The sequence below is a fragment of the Phascolarctos cinereus genome, unplaced genomic scaffold, assembly GCF_003287225.1.
Source record: "Phascolarctos cinereus isolate Bilbo 61053 unplaced genomic scaffold, phaCin_HiC Scaffold_5;HRSCAF=322, whole genome shotgun sequence".
Taxonomy (NCBI): Eukaryota; Metazoa; Chordata; class Mammalia; order Diprotodontia; family Phascolarctidae; genus Phascolarctos; species Phascolarctos cinereus.
In genome coordinates, this window is record NW_027555958.1 from 404,938,264 (window position 1) to 404,963,086 (window position 24,823).

The following is a 24,823-nucleotide window of genomic DNA, read 5'->3' on the forward strand; positions in this document are numbered from 1 at the left end:
CTGGGCAACATCTCTGGATCAGAAGGTACAGGACCTTGGTTCTAGTCTAGCTTCATTCCCTCTATTCTTAGAGTGAATTAATTAACCTTTACATGCCTCAGACTCTGCATCTGGACAATGGTGATCCTATTTGTTAGATAGAGTACCCCATTTTCCCCCTCTTATCCAAATACCTTGAAAAGATTCCAGAACAAATGTTTATAAGATAATCTGAGCTATAGGATAAAAAGTTCCTCATAAATGGAAACAAAAGCCACTCATTCATTCATTCATTCAATTTATTGAGTTCCTACTAGGTGCACATATACTCACTATATGCCTAGAATGGGATGCCCCCACTGTTTCTTTCTTCAGGTCTCATCTCCAGTTTATCTTCCTTTCTAAAGCCTTCATTGACCTCCACACTGGGTGAATTCTTCTCCTTCCTCACCCATGAAGAAAGCTGAGACCCATAGAGTCAATATCCAAAAATATCTCAAAAATCTAAAATGATACCCTAGATCTAATAAGTTGAAATCTACTAGAGAGGGATGTTTAGTCCAACATGAATTAAAAAATCCTTGCTTCAAGGTCAGCTATTTCTCCACGCTATCACATTGACTTTTACTCTTAAGTTATATAATATAGAAAATTCTTATTTTCACAGGTTTAATTCATCACTACTAAATCACTTCCTATGTGCAATCAGGATGTCTGAATTATGTCCGGCATATCAGTGTTGAGTTTACTCACTTATGGAACTGGATGCCCCTGACCTGAAAATAACCCAATGCTATTGCAGCCACTCTCAGCTGAAAGTTTTTAAGGCCCTTTGTTGGACGCTCAGTTGTGGGAATATGTTCTCGCTATTCAGAGATTTGTCTTTTTTTTTTTTTACAGTTTTGTAATACAGAGAGGTTTTGGATTCATTGTTTACAAGTGCTCTTGGGGTTTCCTTCTCTTAGCAGCTGGAACAGAGTGTGATGTCAGAAGCCCTATTTTATCCTTTGGGATTTCAGTTTAAATTCCAAAAATTTGATCTTAAGAGATGAAAAAATTCCCACGGATTCTGTCAGCTGCATAGCATGACACATCGTAGAAGACTTTTTGTCCCTAAGAATCTCCAAATCTTTTATCCCTCCACACCAATTTAATCGACTTTTTTTCTGTTAATAACTCCATCCAGGCTAGGAACCTCAGGGTCATCATTGAATGTCTCTCCCCCACCTTTTAAAAATCATCCCATTACATTAATCGCTGCCTATTGATTCTACATAAAATCTCTCCTGTCTCTATCCCCGCCTTTCTGTTCCTGCTGTAACCACTGTAGTTCAGGGCATCTTCCCACCTGTTGTATTTTAATACCCTCTTAAACTGTCTTACAGGCTGTAGTTCCTATCTCCTCCCTGTCTCTCTGCAGGCCGGTTCATACTGATCACATCATTACCCCACTCAAAAACTTTCTCCCCACTGCTTAGAAAATAAAACCCATACTCAGGTGTGTGCAAGGGTGTGCAAGGGCCAACTCGACCGCCCCCCTTCCTCCTCCCTCCCACAGAGAGAATTGATAGTTAAATTTTTGGTGAGAGTATTTATACCTCAGAAATCAGCAAACACTGCAAATCAGATTTGCTTGATTTACTGTTTTCTTGGTTGCTTACCAGTGGTCTCAAACCCATCTAGAAATGAAGCCCACTAAATCTTACATGAGGATTCCTGAGCCTTCATACTGACTTGGGAAACCATATATTAAGATTACCTATGTCCCATTGTATTTTTTATTTATTTTGTTAAATATTTCTCAATTACATTTTAATGTGGTTCAGTGGTATCTCTTATCTAGGCTTAAGAAAGTGATGGAGAAAACGTTAATAATTCAGATTGAGTTTAAAAGTATGTCATGAATACATTTCCCCCTCCTTGAGAGCTAGTTCTTAAACATTTACCAGCACACCCCTGTCCATACTCCTTATCAGGGCATTCAAGGCCATCACAATCTCACTACAGTTTTCTTTCACACTGCTTCTCCCTTTAGGCATTTTGTGCTTGGACAAACCAGTTCTTTCCCCATTTCCTGAATGTGTCCCTTGCCTTCCTTTTCTCTGTTCCTTTTCTCACACTATTCTGCATGTCTGTAATGCTCTTTTATTTCTCTCCAGCCCCTGAAAGGAAGAGGCATGTCCTTAAATGCCCAGATCAAATCCCTCTTCCTTTATGAGGTCTTTGTAGATTTCCGCTTCCCCAGCTAAATGTATTCTCATCTCCCTCTCTTCTCTTGTAAGATTCTGTGTCTTCACTGCGCACTTGTCACATTTTATACTATAGTTATTTGTGTAGGCATCTCATCTCCATCACTAGACTGTATGCTCCCTGAGGGTAGGCACTATGTTTTATTTATCCTTACATCCCATCATCTAGCAGTGCTTTTCACAGAGAAGATGCTCAATAAACATATGCTGTATGAATGAATAATATGTGAAAAGAAATCAGTTACATGATGAGTCATCTCTGTCTGCTGGCTTCTCTGGTTTTCCTGGCTTCCTTCAAGTCCCATAAATCCCACCTTCTACAAGAAGCCCTTTATGGTCGCCCTATTGCTAGTGTCTTCCTTCTGTGATTTTCTTCAGTTCATCTTGTGTATATCTTGTTTGTACATAGCTATGTGCATGTTGTGTCTCCCATTACATCGTGAGCTCCATGAGGGAGGCTATTTTTGCCTTTCTTTCTATACCCATCTCTTAGTGCAGTATAGGTGCTTAATAAATGCTTGTTGACTTCTCTTAGAAGAATTGGATGGGGCTTCATAGGTTGTGATACTTTTTGTAGAGCTCATCTAAGACCCCAATGCTTCAGACCTTGGAATACATTGTCTCTGAGATCTCCACACCCAATGGACTATGGAAGCCCTCACTTTTCATTGTAACCAGGAGGATTAGGAGACCCTAATCATACCTTATAGGTAGTCCCACAGCAAGTCTGCCAAAGAAGTGGTTTTTTCATACAGGCACCATTGACACCTATTCATCAATGTGGTTGTTACTAACTCCCTTAGTAAGCACGTAGGGAAGGGCAAGACAAGTTTAGGTCATAACAGAGACGCCAGAGCTCTATTATTGCTCCCACTGTTACGCAGTTCCCAGGAACAGAGACTATATACAGGAAGCCAATGTCATTTTGGAAAAGGGCAATGGCTATGGAAGAAATATGGCTCAAGGAGAAACTAAAAATTATGGGGTAACCTTGGTCCAAGGAAAATTACTCTTGTCCAAATGAGTTAGTAGGGATGGATGATGAATTAAGAAGCTTACCAGCATTGAAATAACAATATCCTGGCAGAGCTGGGTTTGGGAGATAGGGAAGAGACAACACTGGCAGAAATATGGGCAGGGGAGATACACCCCCGTACCTGGGAGGAGACGGTCCAACTTGGCTGAAACCAAGTGCAAGAAGGTGAGAAGATTGAAGAATCTTTTTTTTTTTACACCCCTAGGTGTAGAGACTGTCTGATGAGGAAACTCTGCCAATATACTTTGGCAACTGTCCATCAATTTGTCACCTTGGAGGGTTACTTGGGGACACTGAAAGGCTAAGGGCCTTGCTTAGGATCATATAGTCAGTATGGGTCAGAGACAGGACTTTAACCAAGATCTTCCCAGCTTCAAGGCCAGCTCTTTATGGACTCTTTTATACCACTGCATAGGAAGGAAAAATCTTATTTCAGTTCTATCCATCTTTTAATCAAGTTTTGCATCACAGAATTTTGAGCTGTAAGTCAGTCAGTAAACCTTTATTAAGCTCCTACTGTATGACCAGCACTGTGCTAGGCTCCAGGGACACGAAAAGACACAAAGAGAGGCAAAAGAGCTCTCAAGGAGCTCACAGTCTAATGGAGGAACTCACAGACTAATGGAGGAGCTTTCCTCACAGACTAATGGAGGAGCTTACAATCTAATCCAATGGAATATCATGTAGTTTAACCCTCTCACTCATTTTATAGATGGATGGAGATATCAGCAAGATCCTCAGGACACAAAGCTCCCTGTATACACTGCCCCATAAGAGGAAGATAGGGAGCCAGGGCCAGCTAGGTGGCACAGTAGATAGATCACTGGGCATGGTGTCAGGAAGATCCTTAGACACTCACTAGCTGTGTGACCCTGGGCAAGTCACTTCACCTCTGTTTGCCTTAGTTTCCTCATCTGTAAAATGGGGGTAATAGCACCTGCCTCCCAGGACTGTTGTGAGGATCAAATAAGATAATATATTTGTAGAGTGCTTAGCTCAGTGCCTGGCACATAGTAAGTGCAATATAAATGTTAGCTATGGTGATGATCATGATGATGATGATGATATCAGGAGAGTGAGTTCAGGAGATGCTCACTTGGGGAGAGCTTCCTATTTTAACTCATCTTGCTACATCTGGTAGCTTCCCATTTCACTGACTATTCTTGCTTAGCTAGGTGTTAAATCCAGTTATTGCTACCTGCTGAAGTACAGTACAAATTCTGTCAAGGAGAGGCAGCTGATGGCCCAGTGGATAGAGCGCTAGCATCAGGAAACCTGAGTTCAAATCCAGACTTAGACCTTTATTAACTATGTGACCTTAGGCACTTAACCTCAGTTTGCCTTAGTTTCCTCAGCTATAAAGTAGGATAATAACAGCCATACCTCCCAGGTTGTTGTGAGGATCAAATGAGATAATATTTATAAAAGTGCTTAGCATAGTGCCTGACACATAGTAGGTGCTATATAAATGCTTATTCCCTCCCCTTCCTCCTCCCTGTCAGTACTCTCTTAATTTTGGCAAAGCCTTCTGTCACCCTACCCTGTATTTATTAAGTACATACTCTGTGCTAGGTACTGTAGTAAGTACTAGGGACACAGATACAAGCAAAGACAACAGTCCTCAAGGAGATTCTATTCTAATGAGGGAGATAAAAGCAACAAGGAAGATGGTGAGGAGGGAGACAGGGTAACCACATTGGGAGGAGGAGGAGAAGAAGAAGTCTGGAGAGTTGAGACTGAGTGAATTAGAGCATAGCCAGGTGCCTCCTGAAATTGTGCTCCAGGTAGTCAGGAGAGTGGAGGAGCTAGAATATGAACCCCATTTTTTCCATTCCAAGCCCATTCTACCAGACTGATTCTAGCAAAGGTCACATGGAGGGATAGCTCAATGTGAGTATTGTGGAAATTGGCAAGTTGCATAACCATTACTCATTCTGCAGGAATGAGGACAGAAGCAGTTACAGGAAGAGGATGATTTATGATAATTTAGAGATGAACTCTCAGTAGCTGGAATTCCAATGTCAGCCAAACTGGTAAAGGGATCACAAGGGTGTGGATCCTCACTGCTTGGGCACAAGGATGGGGTGGAATCAAAGCTATCTCCCACATTGGTTCTAGTTGCCAATGGCCCCGTCTCATCCTCTCCTTAGCAGATGAAAATATTAGAACCCACCTGATTTTTTTTTTTTGTCATGAAAGAGATATTCTCTTTCATGGAGAATGCTTAAGCTACCGCTTTGGGGAATGGGATTCCAGCACCTTTCCCCCCAACCACCATTTTGTGAAGACTTGCATTTATCACCATTTCCCATCATTTTCCCGATGCCCCTAAGCCAGGGATAGTATGGCAATGTGTTTGTGTTTTCCATCTTATTGTGAAGCTGTGCATCTGAGCGTCTCCCTCTTGTTGCTCCATAGAGTGAGAGCTTAGGTATCTCCTTAAGTCTGCAGACCTCCTGGAAGCCTTCTCTATTGTTTATCAATACTATGCTTAGAGAATTAACCTAGCCTCATTCCTTTTAGGCTAGAGCACTGTGTATTCTTTCTTGACTTTGGAATTTAATCATGAAGTGATAACTAAATAAAGCTCATCTTATGTGCCATTGATTTCCTGAAGGGCGTCTGGGTAATATTAATTTGAATAATCTATTCTATGTTGAGTACTGGTCAGTACTAGGGATAAATTGTAGAGTACATGTAAGGATATGGTCTCTGTCCTGAGGGTATGTAGGCTAAATGAGTGGGATACAAAACAAAGCGTACTTTGTAGCTCATATCTGGCTCTCATTACCTGAAATGCCCCCCAAACTCATGTCCTTCTTCCCTCTCCAGTTCTCTCTTCACACAGCTGCTAAAATAATTTTTCTAATGCATTAAGTCTGATCATGTCATTCCTTTGCTCAAAAACTTGCTATGTTTAAAAGATACAGAAATCCTATGCAAACTACTTAGCTGAGCATTCAAGGCTCTTTGCAATCTGCTCCAACCTATCTTTCTAGACTTATTTCACTATGCTCCTCTTCATGGATTCTGTGCTTATCTGGTACTGATCTGATCTGATTTCATACAGCCTTTTGCTTCTGTGCACTTGTCTCCCATGCCTGGAATACACCTCCTCTTTACCAGTGCCTGATGAAATCATTTCCTTTCAAGGCTCTGCTCTGTTGCCATCACATACGTGAAGAGCTACCTGATCCCGATTATCTGAAAGTGATGGCTCTCTCCTCATTTTATACTATGTTGTTGAGTCCTCCTTTCCTTCTAGCACAGTCTACCTTGTGCCATGCTTATGTGTGTATGTTTTATCTCTCCATTAGATTAGAAGCTCTTTGGGAGCAGAGACCATGTCATTTTCCACCTTTGGCCACCCAACACCTAGCACAGCTCTGTGCATGCTCAGTGTTGATTGAACTGAGTGGAAGAGGTGTGTACTATGAGCAGGTGTTAATCTGTGCTTATGTGAAGACTTCACCTAAGCAAAGATATTACGGAAAGAAGAGAGGAGGCACTGGGGCTGCCAGTCCAAAAGCAACCTCCAGCAGAACCAGTAGGGAGACTGAGACCAGGAACAGTGGGTTTTCATTTCTCTTGGCAGTTTGGTTGGCAAAAAATAAACAACAACTTGGGATTTACATTGCAGTCTTATCTACTTCCCTTCCCTTCCATGGTTTCTTATTTCCTGTTAATTTTGCTAAGTGTTCCCTTTTCTTCACCAGTAAAGCTTCTCCCCCTCCTTCTTCAACCCCTGTCTGCCTCTAGGTTTTCCTTTTTTCTCCTCTCCTTTTCCTTCTTAGCTCATCCTTTCCTAAACCTTAGAAAGAAATGAAGGAAGGAATTATACAAGAAATGAAGAAGGGGCTATTAAGGGGGCTTGAAAAATCACCTCCTATGTGTATTTTGCCCTGCTGAGAACAGAATGCAGAAATTTCTCAAAGGGAAGAGTGATTTATACCTTTAGGATACTCGTGGCATTTATATGATGCTTGCTCACCATCAGCCATCACCCCATGAGAACAAAGACCACAACCAATATCTCTTCTACTTAGTTATGGTACCTGTGCCTCCATTCACCTCACTGTAGTTTCATTTCCTCTGTCTTTGAGAAAATAAAACACTGCAACTCCCTCATCCAGGTGCTGAAAATATTAATGAGGAAATATCTGTAAAAAGCTAGCCTGGGGCCTGCAGGGAAAAGGTGTTATATAAGAATAAAGGCACGATAACTTTATTATGTCAGCAAGGGAAGAGTGGGTACTGCTGAATATCAATTCCAGAGTTGAGCTCCAGCTGCAGGGGAGTGTCTTGCTAATTGGTAAGTTGTTGGCAATGATTGTATGTTTGTCTTTATTCATGGGACTGTCTCATAGACAAGGAGTGTAGGACAGATTTGGGTGCAGGAGGGTTTCTTGGAGGTCTGGGCTGGTGGATAGCAGAACTAGGTGTGGCTTCTATGCTATGGTTTGAGATGGGGGTGGGTAGCCCACTCAAAACACCCCATTGTCGTCTGTCGGGGTGCCTGAATTTCTACCATTAAATATTCACAGGCCCCCTGAAGACCAGGGATGTTATTTTTCTACCTCTTCCCTACAGTTCTTTAGTCCCCTTAATGGAGTTTGGGGGTGGAATCTAGTTTCTGCCGTTGGTTCAAGTACTCTCCATTGATCATATTTACTCATTTTAAGGGTCTAAACACCTTAGTTCCTTTTAATCACCCAGTAGTGAGATTAGGTTTTACAAAGGAACATTTACTTCAAAGGTATAGCAAGAACATACAAACATTCCTTCCCCCACATCTTAGGGGACATAATCCTCCCTTCAGCTCCTTGGTCTCCAGGGAGAGGAGAGAGATTAGGTTTGCAGCTTAGCTTAGTTTCTATATAGTATTAGTCCTACTAAAGTCCAAATCCAGCACCCCCTCTGGGTTTGTGTCCCAGTATCCTTTCTGGCTTCTCATGGCTTCCCTACTGGGCTGGCAGCAATATCTAGCCTGGAATTTTAGCTCCAAGGTCTCCACGGCTCAGAGGTCTGGGTCCTGGACTCCATTTCCTAGAACTGAAGAGGACAAATGGAAAAAATAACCCAAACCCAAATTCCCAGCCCATTTCTCTGGGCCATAGAACCTAAAGGGAAAGGGAAGGTGGACCTTCCCCCAACCATCTTAGGGCATGGTGGATATGCTGTAAGAGAACAAGACCTACCATCCTGGATATTACTGGAGAGAGAGAAAGAGACTCACAGTCTGTGGTTTTAAAGATATAGCTAGTTCATGCTACATAGCCATTGAAAAGAGACTACTCCCAGAAGTCGCTGGTATCTCCTACACGGACACTTCCAATTGAGTTTGATCTGGGTATGTGTTAAAGCCCAGTTAAAAGATTGGTTTTTGTGGTTTCTTTTTTTGGGGGGGAAGACTTCAAAAACCTTTCTTCAAAATTCAACTTACTTTTAAGGGGGATTATTGAGACCCTGGGACCAGTTAGGTAGCTCAGTAGATAGAGTGTTGGGCCACGAGTCAGGAAGACTCATCTTCCTGAGCTCAAATCTGGCTTCAGACACTTACTAGCTGTATGACCCTGAGCAAGTCACTTAACCTTAGTTCCTCTTCTGTAAAATGAGCTGGAGGATATGACAAAGCACTCCAGTACCTTTGCCAAGGAAACCCCGAATGGGGTCATAAAGAGCTGGACACTACTGAAATGGATGAACAACAAAAACTGAGACCCAGAAGCTCATATGACTTTAACCAAGGTCATTTACTAGGCAATGGATGGTTCTGAGGCAAGTCCTCTCAAACATTTATTTTCCAACCTTTTTCTCTTTTACCCCACCCCCCAGAACCAGAGCTTGTGTGAGGACATAAAAAGGGATCTACTCCAAAATGCAAGCATGTGGTTTGCCCTTTCCAAGTAATATTTTAGAGGGAATTTGACTGGTGGTCAAGAGCAAGGCTCTATGGGAAGAGACTCCCATGGGAGAGCAGGGGCACCCAGCAATAAGGGAAGTGCAGGGAGGGATGCTAAAGGTAAATTGGCCTCTTGGCAAGGCAGGAAAAGGAGGCTGACCTGGGAGTCAGAGGACCAAGGTTTGACTCTCACATCTGTGGCTTAGTAAGGGATCTCAGAGATCTTTTGGTCCAACCTCTCACTTTAGAAATGAAGAAAGGAAGACCAAGAGAGTTTAAGTGACTCACCCAGTCACATAGTTAGTGAGCCTAATAAGCAAGGTTTGAACTTGGGTCCTCTGACTGCAAACCCTCCCTCTTGTTACTTGCTCTGTAGCCTTGGGGACAGGTCACTTGGCCTCTCTAAGGCCCCCCTCTCTTCATTTCTAAAATGGTGACCTCTAAGGAGCTTTTTTTTTGTCCTAAATCTGTGATTTTGTGAATTTTGTCTAGGGCTGGCCCTCTCTTATTGACATTTAAAAGCTGAAACTGGCTACAACAGGGCATCCATCCCCTGACTAATACACAGATACTCTGCTTGGCTGCTTTGCAGTTCGTGAAAGAGATTCCGGCCCATTCCCCCTTGTGGTTGTCTTGTTCAGGTCAGTACTAACTTTAGCCCTGCAGTCCTCTAATGGGGACAGTCCACTAGTGGATTAAATTCTCCTTCAGTGCTTGAGCATAAGTTATCCAGAGATCAGATCAAAAGGAAAGGAAGTTATTTCATCTATCCTCTGACTAGAAGTCCAGGATGACTGCCTATGGAGCATTCTCCAGCATCTCAAATTATAATAAGACCTTCTATTCATATAAGTTGATCTCCAGGGAGCTCTAAAGTCCTTTATTGGGTTTTTATCAGTAATTCTCACACTACCCTTTGGAAGGAGCTCGGAGGAAGCAAGGACAGTGTTAGCATTATTTTTTAACTATCAGGGTAGACAGAGGTCACCTCTTTTAACTCAGCCTCTTGTTTCAGTGGGGGCGGAGGGAAGCAGTTCCAAAGACTCTCTTCTTTGTACAATAGGCCAGTATAGATGCCTTGCCAGGTTTCCTATTGAGTGTGTCAGACTCACCTGGGCATGGGCCACACCTTGGCCTATATTTTATAACTCGGGAAGAGAGAAAATGATACTAGATATTCATGGTTATATCTTCCTCATTTTAATGTGTAGCAGATTGTATTATACCCATTTTCTAGATGGGGAAATTGAGGTATAAGAGCTTATAAGACTTAACCAAAGTCATTCACTGAGCCACTAATGGAATGGAGACGAGTGTTTTCAAATATTAACCATTCAACCTCTTTTTCTCTCCTCTTTAATCTATCCCCAGAATGATGGTCTGTGTGAGGAAAATGGGGTTTTGTCCTAACGTGCAAGCATAGACTGAGGCATGACCACCATCCTTGTGCCTTACCTTATGGTTCTTTGGTAACACACCCCAGCCATTGCTCAAGGATCCCATTGTCATGAGCCCTCCACCCAGGGAGTAGTTTTCTCTTCACACCCTCCCTTCTCCATGGAGAGAGAGTGCTGTGGTTTCCGGGAATGGGCCACTCCCTTGTGTGACTGTGCCCATGATCAGATTGTTATCTGAGCCAACACCATGGTGCCCTCATCTCAATCATATATATGCCCCAGGCACAAGAATCCCTAGTGCCAGCTCTGTCCATCCCACACTGTGTATCTTCAGGGGTCTGGGACAAGGGTGGGGAATCTGTAGCCTTGAGTCCACATGTGGCCTTTTAGGTCCTTGGATGCGGCCTTTTGACCGAGTCCGAGTTTTGCAGAACAAATCCTTTTATTAAGGGGATTTCTTCAGTGAAGTTTGGGTTCAGTCAAAAGGCCACACTTGAGGACCTAGAGGGCCACATGTGGCCTCGAGGCCACAGGTTTGCCACCCCTGATCTGGGAAAGAAGAGTCAGGAAATGTACCTCATTTGATTGGAGCCAATGTAAACAAGGGTCTGAAAGCCCCTCTTGAAGACAGTCCAAGAGAACAGAAATAAAGAATCAGAAGTGAGGTTGGAAGGGGAAAGGTATTTTTTTCCCCCTAAGCTACTGCCATCCAGATCCTCCTTTGCTGGGTTATTCCCTGTCAAAGTGTTCAGCAGACTGCCAGTGTAGACCCAGTACAGGTCTCCTCAGTCCTTATCTAATGCAGTATTCACTGCAGCCATTTGTCTCTCTGAGACTTAAATATTTCAAAAAGAGTCTGAAGAAACTTTCAAATGTCTCTGGGATGAAAATAGCCCCTGCAGAAGAATGTTGCATCAGTTATGTGGATGTCTGAATCAGCGGTGTATTGATTTAGCAGCAATCTGGTTCGAAGGGCGAAGCAATGATGGCAAATGAACAATATTGCATTCTTCCCACGTGAATGGACCCTTGGTGAAAAGATGAATAGCTTCCAGGTGTCTTTCCAGAAGATCCAAACAGATTAGTCACTCAAGCTGAGTGGGAAAGCAGCCAGTCCCCTAGTCAGCTGATGATTCAGGCATTGCCACCATTGCTCAGATCATCTCCTTGCTTCAATTTCATTCTCTTTTTTCATCATTCAGCTGAAGAGTCAGTTTTGCAATAGAAAGACATTCTGGTGAATGAGTGAGATCGCAGAATGATATTTCTCTGACTTACCTAGCCTGGAAGGAGCAATTCAGCCCCTTTATGATGGACCACTCTTTAAAGCAAGGGTCCTTTAACCTGGGGTCCATAGGCCTGTTGGAGGTCAAGTGGATAGATTTCACAGGGAGTGTGAATTTAAAAAATTTTTTTCTTGATAACAATATTTCAATATGATTATTTTCCTCTAGGTGGTGAAGTACATAGAGACTTGGAGTCAGGAAGACCTAAGCTCAAATTTGGCTTCCAACACTTACTAGTTGTGTGATCTTGGGTGAGTCATTTGACCTCTTTAACCATCAGTTTCATCAACTATAAAATGGGGATAAGAGTAGCACTTACCTCTCAGGGTTGCTGTGAGGATAAAATGAAATAATATTTGCAAAGTGCTTTGCAAACTTTAAAAGGTTGTGTAAATGCTAGCTATCATTATTATTATTATTTGTTGTATGCATTTAAAATAGTATTCTGAAGATATATATGAACTGATTCAAAGTGAAGTGAGCAGAGCCAGAATATCATTGTACATGGTAGCAGCAAGATTGTATGATGATCAACTGTGAATGACTTAGCTATTCTCAGTAATATAATGATCCAAGACAATTCCAAAGGATTTAGTATGAAAAATGCTATCCACTTCCAGAGAAAGAAGTGATGGAGTCTGAATGCATATTGAAACATACTATTTTTTATTTTATTTTTATTGGTTTTTTTTTTGGTCTGTGTTCACTTTTGCAACATGGCTAATATAAAACTATATTTTGCATGACTGCACATGCATAATCTGTATAAAATTGCTTGCCTCCTCAAGGAGGGGGAGGGGAAGGAGGGAGAAAGAAAATTTGGAACTGAAAAAATATGGAAAATGAATGTTAAAATGGTTTTTATGTGCAATTATCAAAAAAGAAAATAAGATTTCAAAAAATATTATTCTGAAGAGGAAGGAAAAAAGGATTTATTAATCATCTGCCACGTGCCAGGCACTGCGCTGAGTGCTTTACAATTGATCCTCACAACAATTCTGGGTTAGAGGTGCTATTACTATCCCTATTTTACAATCGAGGAAACTGAGGTTAAGATACTTGCCCAGAGTTACGTAGCTAGTTTTTGAGGCAAGATTTGAACTCAGGTCTTCATAACTCCCAGCCCAGCACTGTATCCACTATGTAATCAACTACCTCTAAGAAGGGACTGATAAAGAAATCCAAACACACGCAAAAAGGTTAAGCCTCTCTCCCACAAAGGAGCCATTATATTATGTCAGACCTTTGAGTTACTGACCAGCTGCAGGGCAGAGGGGATTTATGATCATAGATTTAGAGTAAAAGATGCTTCCTTGTTTGGCTCTAGCTAATACAATCTGACCACTGAAAATGCCCATTCTGAATGACTTCCCAGTCCCCAAACAGATGTCTTGACATTAGGTAGCATTATACTTTGGAAAAAGCACGAGTCTGGGAATGAGGAGACACAGATTTTAGTCTTGGCTCTTCTATTCAATAGCTGGGTGACTTAAGACAAGACACTTTGCTTCTCTGTTCCTTAATTTTATTACATGCAAAACAATGGGTATAACAAGCTGCCGCCTCCCATAACTCCCCTAGCTCAAAATGTCTACTATTCTGTTTACCTGAGACTCAACTTCTCTTAATGTCACAAGATAAGAGATGTATCGCTGGATAGGACCTTAAAGTCCCTCATTTTACAGATGAGAAAACTGAGCCCAGAGAGGGGAAGTGATTTGCTTTTGTCCTTGTATCCCCAGGACCTCTCACAGTTCTTGGCACATGACAGGTACTTCACAAATATTTACTGATGGATAGACTTGTCCAAGGGAGTGAGAGGCAGAGCCAAGCCTTCTGAATCAAGCCTTCTGAGTTGGTCAGTTATTTGGAGAGTCTAGAGGCTTGGGTTAGAAGGAAAAGCAGGGTTAAAGTCAGAGATTCATAATAAAACCTGAGAGAGGGCTAAAAAGAATGACAAAATCTTAGGGCTGGAAGGGCACTCAGAGGGTGTCTAACACAACCTGTCTATGGCTAAGAAACCTCTTTAATTCCTGACAGCTTGATAAAAAGAAGTGATGTATTTATAAGACTAAACTTCTTTGTCAAGATGATTAAACTATTTTGGACCATTCTTGTAATTCTTAAAATAGTTCAAATATATATACTATTGTGAAATCAGGCACTAATTTAAAATGTCTTTAATTAAGATGTAGGTTTTGTTGTGTCTCTGTGTCAGTGAATCATCACTATCTTTAATATTTAATTTGGTTTTCTTCCTATGCTTTTTGTCTTAAACTTGGATAAAGTTTTAATTTCAAGGTTTCCTCAGTATTACAACTGAGTTGTAATCATTAATGAAATGATATCCCAACAATAACCTTTCCTCCAACCTAAAGGCTCCACTAAAAAAACCAAATTTGCCAATGACAATGTGTTGTGGACATTGACAGCATGGTAGAAAACACACTAGATTGAGTGCCAGAAGACCTGGACCCTAGGTCTGTGTCTGCCAACTGACTAACTGGGTGACTTTGGATTAGTCATTTTATTTATTTGGGCCTTTGTCATCTTGTCTGTAACACAGAGGTAATCACATTTCTTTCTTGCCTTCTTAGAGAGTTGTAGCAAAGATTAAATGATTAATATGGGATTGTAGGTTTTAGAGCTGAAAAGGATCTAGTCTAATTTTGTCATTTTGCAGATGAGAAAACTGAGGACTAGAGAAATGAAATGAGTTGCCCAAGATCTCACAGATAGTAAGTAGGAGTGCTGGGATTCAAACCTGAGTCTTCAAACCACAAATCCAGTGTTCTTTCCACTATATCATGCAACTTCACATATGTGTTCAATAACATACGGACACAGGGTCAGCTAGGTGGTGCAGTGGATAGAACACCGGCCCTGAAGTCAGGAATACCTGAGTTTAAATCCGGCCTCAGACCAAACACTTGACACACTTACTAGCTGTGTGACACTGGGCAAGTCACTTAAGCCCAAGTGCCTAAAACAAACAAACAAAAAACATATGGACACATTCTTTGTAAAGAACTATGCAAGCATAATGTTTTCACCACATTATAGATGCTCAATAAATATTTGTTGAGTAAATATTGCTGGTGAGAATTAAAAAAAAAAAAAGAAAGAAAAGAAACCTCTCTACAATGTTCCTGACAAGTGGTCCTCCAGACTCCACTAGAAGGCTTCTCAAGTCGGGAGCCCACTACCTTCTGAGGCAGTCCATTCTACTTTGGGGTAGTTCTAATTATAGGAAGCTTTCCCTTACAGAGAATCAAAATCCGTCTCTTTACAATTTCCAGTCATTTCTCCTAGTATCGTGTTTTGGGCCAGAGCAAAATCATTCCCATCCCTGTTCTCTGAGAGCCAATTAGAGCTTAGGCTTCATTTTGTCATGTCCAAAACAAGGAAAGTCATAGTCCCTTTTGACTCTACCCAGTTCAGGCTAGTTCTGGAGTACTGTGTTCAGTTCTGTGGGAGACTCTTGACAGGCTAGAGGAGATCAAAAGCAGTTGGACCCAAATGGTAAGAAGAATAGAGACCACGCTGTACAAGGAACTGTTATGGGAAGTGTGGATTCTTAACCTGGAGGAGAGAGGACTTAGAAGAATATTTTAGCTGTCTTCTAATAACATTCTTGAATTGTTCAATGCCATTTGGTCAAACTCCTGTCATAAGGGGAACTCCTTACTGAACTGACTTAATTAATCTCCTTGGAAACCATGGGGACAGACGTTTCACCCATAGCCTTGTCACTTGGATTGGCTCTCTGTTCGGCCTTCCATAACCTCCGTGAAATTGATGGATAATAAGTCTTTTGCCCATAAAACTAAAGAGAAAAAAAGTTCTTGTTGGATTGTCTTTTCAAAGCAATCTTCCTAATATGTAGGGCTGATCCTTTCACCTCTGGCTTTCCATTGTCTATGACATAAAATATAAATTGACCTTAGGCAATTAATCCATTGAATTATTGTTGGTTAGTCAGTCATTTTTCAGTTGTGTCTGACCCTTTGTGACCCATTTGAGGTTTTCTTGGCAAAGATACTGGAGTGGCCTGTCATTTCTTTCTCCAGCTCATTTTACAGATGAGGAAACTGAGGCAAACGGAGTTAAGTAACTCACCCAGGGGCACACAGCTAGTAAGTGTCTGAGGCTAGATTTGAACTCAGGAAGATGAAGCTTCCTGACTCCAGGCCCAGCTCTCTATCTGCTGTGCCACCTACCTGTCCCAATCCACTGAGTACTGGCCGTTAATATTAGGCAGCATCAGGACACAGTAGCAAAGTCCTCATTTACACCCAAGGCTGTCAGGTTTACAAAGCTCTTTATACATGCTATCTGTTATAAAACTGCTGTTTTATTTCCATTTACTCATGAAGAAACTGAGACCTGTCAGGGAAGTCAAATGACAGATGTAAGATCACAGAACTATTGAGTACCTAACTGAGATTTGAACCCACATCTTCCTGCTCTTGCTGCCTCTTAATACTTGGTCCCTCCTTGGAAATAGGGCTCTAATTCTACTCCTGAGGACCTCACAGACATTGATCCTGTGTCAGTGTTTCTTTGGCCCTGCCCAGAAGAGCAGGTGCTGTCTTGGAATCTGGATGATTGGCTCTTGTTATTTTTGATAGAAACATCCCTAGAAGAGAGAAAAAGAATTCAATAGTCTGGAATCACTCAACAGAAATATTCCTTTAGACTACCCAGCTCGCTTTGCTCTGGATTGGTGTTTGCCGAGCAACCTTTTCATTACCTAATTTTCCTGTGTGAACCATCTTACTTGGAAGAATCTGTTTGCAGAAAAACGGTCCTTGTTCTTAATATGGGTGTAGTTCTCAATGTAAATTAAATAGTTAGGCACCCTTAGAATGTGGGCTTAGTGGGATAGCATGACAGTCTCTATGCAAACCTATGTCAATTGTAGCTGGTTAACCAATGCTTTTCTTACGTGCTTTATTAGACATAAATCAATTGCCGAAAGCCTAATAACATCAAATTAACCAATTAGCAAAAAATTTGAATAAATGAAAATGTATTTATTAAGCACTTATTATTGGCCAGGAACGTTGCCAAACAACGGGGATACAACTACAAAAGAGACCATCCCTGCCAGCAAGGGGCTTATATTGTAGCTGGGGAAAACAGCACATATATGGGAGGGGCAATCAGGGAAAGAAGACTGGATCTGGAGAATCACAGAGATGGTGAGTTGATTTATTGGGCAATCAATGGATAGTTCTTTACCAGAATCAGTGATAGTAGTGGTTTGATTACAATGCCCAATGTAAGAGGCAGAAAGTAAAAGATGGGGCAGCAGGCAGATGGTAAGATGACCTATGTGGACAGCTGGGTGGCTATATGGGGTGTGAAGCTAAAGCATGGTTGGGCATCTGGGGTCAAGAATCTCTCTCTCTCTCTCTCTCTCTCTCTCTCTTCTCTCTGTCTATCTAATCTGTCTGTCTATCTATCTAGATATCTATAGAAATACATCTATATCTATATCTATTTGGTGAAATGAGCTAATTTGCACTGTCACCAGTCAAGATGGCTGGGGTCTAGGGCAGAAACTCCAAAGATGAGCTATTTAACATGGTCCAGGGACTATGAGTATGGATGTTAGGGGTCCAGAGTGCTGAGGTCTGGGTCTGGTGCACCAGAATGCTGGTTCAGTTGGGGAAAATCAAGGCAGTGGTGAGATGGCCTAGGTGAATGTCTAGATGGGATGTGAAGGTGAAGCATGTTTCAATTAAGTTTCTAAAGCTGGAAGATCAGCTGAGTGCCAGCAACCCCGAACCACTCTGGCTCTATCAACCTGTAGGAACCAGTAAGGCTGGGTCTGAAACAACCTGACATCTTTTTCAATTACTTGGCAACATTGACCAGTCATTCCTTCAAAAGTAAATATATATTATGCACTTATGTGAAGAGCCCTGTACTAGGTTGAAGGGGAGTGGGGTTGGATAGGATGTAAATCTCCTTCTGGAATTTAGGACTTAGGTGACTAGGACTATTTACCATAAATGTTTAGGATTAAAAACTAAAGCTGAAGCATTCTCTGCATCATATATTAGAATCATTAGCATACTGACAGTTTCTTTTTCTTTATAGAAAAAGTGAGAGCTTCAATCCAAATCAGTAAAGATAGTTTTGTGTATTTATCATGCTTTTTCAGGGTTATCTCCATTGTTGTCAAGGTAAAGGTGAAATTTAGGCTTCTGAGATAATCCTTTCTGGTTATCTTGGCTCCAATCTGTTTACTTCAGTTGGAATCACCTGTGCCCAGAATTGGGAGGAGGAGGTTGGGGCCTTCAAAGGGATTTTGTGCTCAGTTTAATTGAAGGCAGCTTGTTTTAATTTGCAGCCATCCCTGAACTGCAGAGGTAATATGAGAAGCCCACAGAAGGCCTAGATGTGGGAGTTTTCTAACACATTTTTCAACAAATGAAGTGAAAAGGATGCTAAGGGAAAAAAAAACCATTATGGGTTTAGAATGAATTTATGGAGTGTTTTAGCTACTCCCAGCAGGAGGGATGCCCTCATTGTATATTTGGAATGAATTGGGGTGGTGGAATGATTGATGCTGCCCTCTACAGAATTGATCATTCCTGGAATAAGAGGATTGATAAATCTAAGGGGTATCTAGAAGAGGGCAGTCAGGAGAGCGAAGGGGCTGGAAAATCAGATTATGAGAGGAAAGGTTCAAAGAAATGGCAATATTTAGCTAGGATAAAAGAAAATATTGGGCACATGGTAACTGTCTTTAAATATTTAGCAGGGTGTCATCTGGAAGAAGAAATAGACTCCTACATGCCCTCAGGGGGCATCAAGAGAACTAATTGGTGGTAGCTATTATTTTGTTGGAATCCATAATTTTTTTGGTGTAGGGAACTCTAGGTTAATAAACATTCTCTGAAGTGAGCAGAACCAGGAGAACATTGTACACAGTAACAGCAACATTGTATAACGATCAACCACTATAGACTTAGCTCTTCTCAGCAATGCAAGGATCTAAGATAATTCCAAAAGACTCAAGATGGAATATGCTATCCACATCCAGAGAAAGAACTGTGGTGTCTGAATGCAGATAGAATCATACTATTTGCTCTTTTTTTTTCCCCATGGCTTTTCCCTTCTGTTCTGTTTCTTCTTTCACAACATGACTAATATGGAAATATGTTTAACATGATTGCATATGTATAACCTATATCAGATTGCTTGTCATCTTGGAGAAGGGGGAGCAGAAGGGAGAGAGAAAAATTTGGAACTAAAAATATGAATGTTGAAAACTATCTTTACATGTAACTGGAAAAAATGAAATACTATTTATTAAAAAAAAATAAAAGAATAAACACTCTGCAACTTAAGAGTCTTAGTGAGTTGTATTGGGGCATTGAGAGGTTAATGAATCATACAACCAGGATGTGTCAGAGGCTGGATTTGAACCCAGATCTTCCCTGCTTTCTCTTTCTCATTATGCTACAATTGTAGCTGAAGGAGGATTCAGCTGAACATAACTAATTTGCTTGCAATGAGTGCTGTTTTCCTGGCTAATGAGTTCTTGGTCTATGGAGATGCTCAACCTGACAAAGCTGGTGGTGAGTGGGTTGATGGAGAAATGGGGCTCCTAAAAAAGAGTCCTTGAACTTTCCCACAAACTTTAGCAGCCCAGATCTCTGGCATTTGTCTGAGGCATCTAGTCCATCCCAGTCAATAATCCTTTCCACCGTCCTTTCATTGCTCCCATCTCTTTCCTCCCCCTCTCCCCAGCTGTTACCTCTGGACCACCCCAGTCTACTTACCACTCCTATATCCCATCCAGATCTTCCCACAGTTTTTTTTTCCTATGAAACTATCAATCTAGTCCTTATCAAATGAGGAGATTTATTAGGAATCTCACCTATTCAACCAGTGTCATAATAAACTTGCTACTTGGACTGAAAGAAAGCTTGAGTGGTTGAATTCTTTCAAGGCAGACTCCCGCCCTGTACCCGTGCATTTTGGGGCTCCTAGCACCCCTAGACTGCATCAGTGGCACAGTGTATAGAGAGCTGGACCAGGGGTCACTAAGATATGAGTTGGAATCTGGCCTAAGACACTTACTAGCTGTGTGACCCTGGGAAAGTGACTTAGCCTCTATCTTCCTCATCTGTAAAATGGGGATAATAACAGCACCTCCCTCCCAGGGTTGTTGTGGGATCAAATGAGATATTTGTAAAGTGCCTTGCAAACCTTAATGTGCCACAGAATTGCTAGCTATTATTATTTGTTAGGGGGTGTGGGGTGGGTTTTCATGCTGTAGGGTAGGATGGACTTGATGAATTCTAAGGCCTCTTTCCATCTTAAAATGCTAATTCCTGACAGCATCTGTTGCATTATATCAGCAATGGGGGTAAGGAAGGACACTTAAAGTCACATTTACTCAATTAATAAAATCCGAATCATAAACTATTTGTAGAGAATTGAGATTTTATTACTTTAAAGTCTATGGGATTATTTAACTACGTTTAGCCACTGTTGCTGGGTAAAGGTCCTGTTTTCATGAGTGGAGAACGGTTTGTAATCTAGATATTGAAACATCAGGTAACCTGGCTTTTGCTTGTGTTGGAATTGCAGTGTTCATTGTTTGTTGTGCTTAAAAAAACGGTCCTGTTAAGCAGATTAAAATGCCCCTTTTAGAACATTGTTCACAGAAAGCATTTGACTTATTAGTTCTTTTTTTATTCTGCTGATGGTACTAAGGTACATGGATCATAGGTAAATCCTGGGGGAGCCTCTCCCCAAAGAGAAGGCTGACACTCTTTACCCTGATGGCTCTTTTTTTTGGTTTCCTTTTTAAAAATTAATTTATTTATTTTTAGTTTTCAACATTCACTTCCACAAGATTTTGAGTCCCAAATTTTCTCCCCATCTCATCCCTCCCCCCACCCCAAGATGGCCTGCATTCTGAATACCCCTAATCTGCCCTCCCTTCTATCTCTCCCCCCTTTCTCTTATCCCCTTCCCCTTCAATTTTCCTGTAGGGCAGGATGGATTTCTATACCCCATTTCCTGTATATCTTATTTCCCAGTTGCATGTGAAAACAATTTTTTCTTAACTTTTGTTTTAAAAATTTTGGGTTCCAAATTTTCTCCCTTCCTCTCTCTGATGGTTCTTCATGTTCTTACCCCAGAGCCCTGGAGAAAATCAGCTAAAGAAAGCTTAGGTTTGGCTCAAGTCTAAGGTCTCTGCAAAAGGGATTTAGAAAGCACTCAGTGTAAAGTACTCAGTGTACAACGTAGAGCAGGTGTTTTAGTTGTTGCTATTGTGTCTCTTCAGTTGTGTCTGACTCTCCATGACCCCATTTGGGGTTTTCTTGGTAGAAATACTGGAGTGGTTTGCCATTTCCTTCTCCAGCTCATTTTACAGATGAGGAAACTGAGGCAAACAGGGTTAAGTGACTTGCCTAGGATCACATAGCTATTAAATGTCTGAGGCAGGATTTGAACTCCAGGCCCAGCACTCTATCCACTGTGTCACCTAGCTGCCCTCTAAATCAGGTATATGATAACTATTTCTTTTCTCCACTTAAAAATAAATACTTAAAATCCAAGACTTGTAGCAATTGTGCTCTCACCCTCTCTCCCACATGGGCAGGGAGGCTATATCCCCCTCAGGGTTCAAGAGGGGTTTGTAGGTAGCTTTTTCTCTATTAACAATGGCTTAAGCCTAGCTAGTGGTGTCTCCTTCATTTTTAAGGTTCCATTGACTAGCATCCTTGTTCCATCAGGTAACTTTTACAAAGAGATTTTACTTCAGAAATGTAGAAAGAACAAACATTACCCAGGGGCATAATCCCTCCCCCACCTCAGTCTCTGGTGTTGGTCATCGTGGCTTGAAATTTAGTTTTGATCCTACCTACCATTGGTCCCACCAACATCACATCCACCAGTGGCTGAATGAGTCTTTCTGCTGGTCTAGCCCTAATTCTAGAGGTCACTCCCAAAGACTGCTCCTTGCTTCTTACCTCACGGAGGCATCGATGCTATGATGCTGTGAAACCCAGTTTGTTTTCTGACTCCTGGATCACTGTGGCTTGCTCTTCTAGGCTTTGGAAGTCCTGAATTTGGAAACTCCACTTCCTGCAACAGAAATTCTCACCACCATAGTGTAACTGAAGATGATAAGGCTTAGAATGGCAAAGAAGCAAAGTGGTTTGGGGCCTTTTTGAAGACACCAGTGGATCTGCCTATACAGCCCATGGAAAGAGACTCCTTTCAACCAACCACATGGTAGGTCAAATGGAACCAGTCTCTCTAAGGCTATCCTCACATGACATCACACTTCTGGAAACAGTTCTTTAGAATCCTCCAGGTAGAGGGAGACCACCTTTTCCCTATTTTCCTCCTTGTGAAGATGGCAGCTGAGGCAATCTGAAGATACTGTAGTCCCCTATCACACTCTTCTCACTGTTTGAAAATTTTGCCATCAAATAGGCAGAGGTGAATTTTGAACATATAGTTTACTTCCCCAATCCACAGCAATGCCTGAGATCTCTGGGAAGGCATTATAATTGACCCACTTCCCAGTGCCATAAAGGAAAGCATCATGAAACTGTCAATGTGGCACAATCTTTTACATTCCTATGTGTACTGGCAAAAAAAAAATCACAATGTTTCCCAAATACAAAGTTTTACAGATCAACAACTAAGGAACATTTCACAAAGTTTTACCAAAGGTTACTGCTTACTTAGTATTAGTGACTTCCTGACTTGGTGCTTAAATGGACAGTCTCAACCCCAAAACTTTTTCAAGAAAAAAAAGGAGAAGAAAAAATAAAGAAAATTGACTTCCTACTTTAGAAAGGTACCTGGTTCCTACAGAGCATGAGGAGCTCTCTCCACAGGGATTTAGGACCTTGGGGTTGACTAGGCATCATCTTTTTACTCTCAGAGCAGAAAACAATGGTCCTGGGAGAAGACTCTTCCTTTGTTCACAAGACCATCCTGCTGGGGTCTGGACAAAGTTTTCCACATGTCATTTTCTGCACTGGATGTGCCAAAAGCCTTAAAATATGATACTGTTACCTATAATCCCTATTAAATTCTTCAAGCAAGTTGATGCTAAAAAAACATCTAAACATGAGACATTTAGTGCTAGGCGCCTAGTAATCGCTTAATAAATGCTTATAAATTTAGTGGTACCTAGGTATAAACTCTCTACAACATATAAAAAGAATAGTCCTCTAACCTTTATTTGAAGATTGGGATGTGCTGGTGCCAATTGGAGCTGGCTCTAGAGAGCTGATTGTTAAATTTTTGATGTGAGCATTTGCACCCCTGAAATCAATCAACCTAAAAATCAGGGCCTTGGTGTATTGCTTTGTTGATTGTCCAGATTTGAGAAAATGTTAATAATGCGGATTAAAGTTAAAATTGTGTGTGTGTATATATATATTTTTTTTTCCTCTGGAGAACATATCCTTAAATGTTTACCAGCACACCATTGCTTAAAGACCACCATTGAAGGGAAATCCATTAGTTCTAACTGTTAGCAATTTTTCCCTTACATTCAGCTGAAATATGCCCATTATAACTGCCATCCATTGCTCCCATTTCTGCCTTCTGTAGCCAAATGGAACAAATCTAATACCTATTTCATGACTGTTTCAAATTTTTCCTCTCTTCTTCCTCTCTTCCCCAGTTTCTTCAACTGATCCTCATGTCATCTCAAATATCCTAGCTATCCTCTTCTGAATGCTTTATGCCCTATTGGTATTTCCCCTAAAATATGAATTAAGAATTGAATACAACATCCAAGATGTGGCGGGACTAGGGCATAATATCATGGGACTATCTGTCACCTTCCTCATTTTTGATACTACGTCACTAAGAACATCCTGATGGCATTTTTTTGGCCGACATGCTATTGATTCATTTTGATGGATGAAAACCTCTAGATCTTTTTTAGGATGGCTACATAGCCCTGTCTTTCCCATTTTGTACTTGTTAAGTTGAATTATTGAATCCAAGTACAAGAATTTATACTTTTTCCTGTTAAATTTTATTTTTGTGGATTAGATCCAATATTCCAGTCTACTGAGGTCTTTTTGGAACTTGATTCATCCTCAACACATTATCTCTTCCTTCCAGCTTTGGGTCATTTGAAAATTTGATAAGCATGCCTTCTATGACTTCAAGTCATTAATAAAAATGTTAAGTATTAAATTTGGCACATAGTAAGTGCTTAAAAATGCTTATGTCCTCCCCTCCCCCCATCTAATCTATATCTCTGTCCTTTTCATAAGAGTAAGATGAAAAACTACATCAAATTCTTTGTTGAAATCTAGGTAAATGATATCTAAAGTACCCTGCCCCTACCACCCTGAATCTACAAGCTAACAACTTTGTCAAGAAAAAGGAAACTCAATTAATCAACGATCATATGCCAGGTACTGGGCTGCAAAGACAAGATCAGAACAGTCTCTCTATTCAAAAATAGTTTACATTTTATCATGTACACATTTTGGTAAATATGGGCTACATACATAGCAAAGAGAGTTATTTTGGGGGAGGGGGTTCAGGAAAGGCCTTATAGAGGAGGGAAATTTGAGTTGAGCTTCAAAGGAAGCTATATGTTTGGAGAGGTATACATAGGAGGGAAGCAAAGGCCCGGAGATGGGAGATAGAATGTTGTATATGAGGAATAGTAAGTGGGCTAGTGTGGCTAGAATATAGGGCATATGAAAAAAGGAAGGAAGCAAAAAAAAAAAGAATTTATTAAGCACCTACTACATGCTAGGCACTGTGCTAAGCACTTACCAAACATTATCTCATTGGATTCCCCCAACAACTTTTGGAGGTATTATCCTTATTTTACAGTTGAGAAAACTGAGGCAAATAGAGGTTAAGTGACTTTTCTAGAGTTACCCGGCTAGTAAATATCTGAGTGCCTTCAGTTTGAACATAGGTCTTTCTGTCTCCAGGCCCAGTGCTCT